Below are 4,063 nucleotides of genomic sequence, written 5' to 3' on the forward strand. Positions count from 1 at the left end.
TTTAGCAGCTATGAAACAAAATTGTGATGTCTATCGTACATCCATGTAAAGATGAGATTTAGGAGAATACGTCGATATGTTACATGAGCATAAAGAAAAACTGGAGTAAGGAAATCATGCATTTTTGGGGGAAAAAATGGAGGATTTCGTTTCCGATCTCGTCCGAACACAGCCGAAGCTCACCTTCAGTGACGCAGCCGATATGAATTTAGTAGTTCACGCTCACGTGACTGCAGCGCCGCCGCCTATTGGCTGCGGTTTCGGATCGGTGGCTTGTTTATTTTAGTTTATTTTATTTTATATTATTTTGTGCGTGTTTTTTTTAACACTAGTGTACTGTTTTACTGTTGTTTCTTTCCGGTTTAAAATGGCTTCTGCTGTACTGGAAATGTCAATAAATAAACAATAAAAAATAAACAAACAATACTCCATTTATTCTTTTCATTCTGCTCTGTAAGGTATGCTGTATATATCGACGTATTCTCTGAAATCTAGTCTTTACATTGATGTACGATACACATCGTAATTTTGTTTCACAACTGCTGTCAGAATTCTTAAAGTTACCCCTTTCTATTGAAAATCCAATGCTATCTCATGCGGTAAAACCACGTGAGATGTTTGTTTGGACTCAATCTTACAGTGTGACGTCACACTAATATGATACATTGGTTCTGTTCGGTCAAGTTCGGAAATTCCGAAAGGAAACTGGAAAAAGGATCGGCGAATGGCTGTGATAGGGGGAAATGCCTGGAGACAGTCGATGGGAGAAAAGCAGTGAGGATGTAACTGCAGGGCTCGAAAAGGACCGGAGCGGACCTGAACCTCGTATCTGGAACCTTCCCGTTCAGTCTCGTCACAAATGACAATGGACCGTTCCGGTTCGTTTATTTTGTTATTATTAGGAAAGGGATTTTAATGTGCAGCACCATTCCAAAAATATAGCTGTTTTCATACCGATCGTTTGAGATATGTGTTTTAGGAAATGAAATCAAGTAAAATAAACACACTTTGTTGCACCTTTTCCTGAGATTAGACAATTTATTCCCTTTTTACCCCCTCTTTGATGCTTCAGCACCTTTTTCGTTCCTTTGTTAAAAAATTGGACAGAAAAATAAATAATTTTCACTCTTCTTCAGCAGCTACGCAGAATCCTACAGTCTCACTTTGTATAGCAGAACAAGAGCTATAAAAGGGTATAATATAATCATTGCAGCCCCAATAGTTCCCAAGAGAATGTAGAGAAAACACAAACTTCAACAAAACCTATTTGGCAGAACCGCTCTCTATGCGGTCCGCGCGCAATATATACAGAAGGCGCAGAAAAAGATAGAATTGAATAAAGCCATTTTATCAGCACCTTTGTGAAAACCACTTCAGAATCTTTTTTTCCCCATTTCCCGACCATAATTTTGCACCTTAAAATCCGATCTCTAATTATTATATTTCTTTTTAGATATTTCAATTCATATTCCTTCTTAACGTAAACTAAATTGTTAATACTCTTTAATAGTACATATTATAGCATTCAAATAAGCTTCCCCTATACATGGAGTTGTGTTGTTGCCGCAAGGGGGCTTGCCAGAGTATGACAGCCTCTATTTAAGTTAGGACAAGTACGGATTTGTGCCACCCGATGAATCTACATTTCGTAAACACTACATCCTACCTCTCAAGAAACTGTGTAAACAATTAGTTATGCGTGTGCAGGGTGCGAAATACTGGGGGAGACAGGGGGCATTTCCCCTTCACCAAAAATCTTTGCCTCAAGAATCCCCCCACCAAAAAAATCCAGGAGGAGGAGTTTTTGTTATAACAACAAAAGATAAGCAATTAATGTGAACTTCAAATATACTTTACTAAGGACAATGTCGAAAACACACACAAAGTGGTGGTGTATGCTATTTATGTCTCTCTCCTTTCACTCCCTCTATATCAAGTTACCATTAAGGGTAGAAGTTACAGTTTCGCACCAGTCGTGCATTTATTTCAATATCGTTCGAATGGAGAATGCCTCTAAAGATAAAAAAAACTGGGCGTATGCAAGTGGAAGAGTTTTTCTATGTTGATTATTAAGCTAGACATGATATTTGAAAAACATGATGAATAAGAATTTTCGGAATCCCATGTATTCCTTATATTCAACTTCAGGTTACGGCTAATCAAATGGGAGTTTCGACTTTTCCGCATCTTCAAACTTCTCTCTTTCCGTTCATATCTTTTTATATTCCATCGGAAGTTTGATATTTCCAAGAGAACAAATCAAGCAATACTCCCATAAGAGCAATGCATTTCTCCTTGCTTCCAACGGCCATCCTTGCAGTGTTGCCAAACCTGATGCGCATAAAAGAGTCACGTTTCGCCTTAAATGGAGTTACTGTAAAATTGACTTTCAAGGAGCTTGATTTACGAAGGCTGGATAAAGTGCTTCCTAAGGTAATGTTAGTTGTCAAAGGGGGGGGGGGGGGAGGCGCTGCAATTACTATTAAATTTAAAGTGATGACAGTTTATTCTTAATTTTCACCCTCTAGATCCGGCGTCATCACCCATCTCAATAATCAACTGATGGTCGTATGAAATCGAAAATAAAGGATTCCCGGATAACAGTACAGTAAACCCTCGTTAACACGAATCCCAAGGGACCGAAAAATCAAGAGATCGTGTTAAAAAAATCGTGCTAACCGGCGACTCAAATTTTACTGTTGCAATACAGTTCTTTCTACACATTAACCATTTACAATACGTATTATGTATGTCATCATAGAAAACAGTACTACAGTAATTAACTTTTTAAAAAAGTACTCACAGATCATTTTCTGGTGAAAAACAATTCTGTTGTGATGACACAGATTTCCAGGATGCGGCGATAGCTTTTATCGCATCAAGCACACTCCTACTTGGGGTTTCAGTCTTCTACGTTTTAAAGAATAGAAAAACACATCTGAACACATAACTGAATTTGTTGGTTAAATACGTACAAGCTCATTATTAACGCGATGATCGCGATTATCGAGCAATTGCACCTTAGTTTTGATCTTGATTTTACTCGTACTGGCTATGTCTTAAAGAATAGAAAAACACATTTGAACACATTGTTGATCTGAATCTGTTGGTTACAATACTGTATAAGTTGATTGTTGACAAGACGATAGGGACTGTTGAGCGACTTCTTACATATAGCAGAGGAACAACAGAAAAAAAATTATGAAAAACTTTGAAAGATCTAATGACGCAACGGACCAAAAAACAGTTTGTAATTCGTGATAACCGAAATTCGCGTTAACCGATAAAACTTTCCATAAGATATAATACATTCCTGCCGGGACCAACATTTTGTTCATGTTAACCGAGTGTTCGTCTTAAGCGAGTTTGTGTTAACAAGGGTTTACTGTATTATGTCATCTTCACGTCAGCCACAGCGCTATAAAGAATTAGCTGGGGAGGTATAAAAGAGGGTGTGGCAAAATGTCTCTGTATTCAGGGCAAAAGTTGGTCTATGTAGGCCGGAGCAAGCGATGGCATCATAGTGGGGCAGGGGGCGAGAGCCCTAGTTCCAGGGTTGGCAAAATTTGTGTTTTTTTTAAGGAATGAAAAGAAACACTTTTTTTGTTTTAAACATGTTTTAAATGTTTTAAACAAGAACCGAAAGAGCCTGTATTAAACAAATAAAACGTTTAATACATAATGCCAACAAGACTGATTTTCTAAGAATAGCCTAATGATTAATAAGGAATCTATTAATCATCCAAGGATGGACTTATTCCTATTATAAAGTAAACGCTTGACTAACTTCTAAAAAAAAAATAGGTTAGTGTTAAATCTCGCATGTAGGCTGTTCGAGAAGCTTTAACTAATCCACAGTTGCCAAGCCCCAGTGGTAGCTAGTCAGTTTTTTTTTAATACATTTCATCGTCAATGCAACTAAATATTGACATTAAAAACAATGTGCACATTTTGCAGTGCGTTAAGTGAGGAACAAAACTGTTTCATCCATTTAGTATTAAAATGAAAATGTAGTATGTAAATTTAATGTATGTTGCAAATTACTGCAACTTCATCAACTCCA

The sequence above is a fragment of the Lepisma saccharinum genome, chromosome 20 (assembly GCF_977018435.1).
Source record: "Lepisma saccharinum chromosome 20, izLepSacc3.1, whole genome shotgun sequence".
NCBI lineage: Eukaryota > Metazoa > Arthropoda > Insecta > Zygentoma > Lepismatidae > Lepisma > Lepisma saccharinum.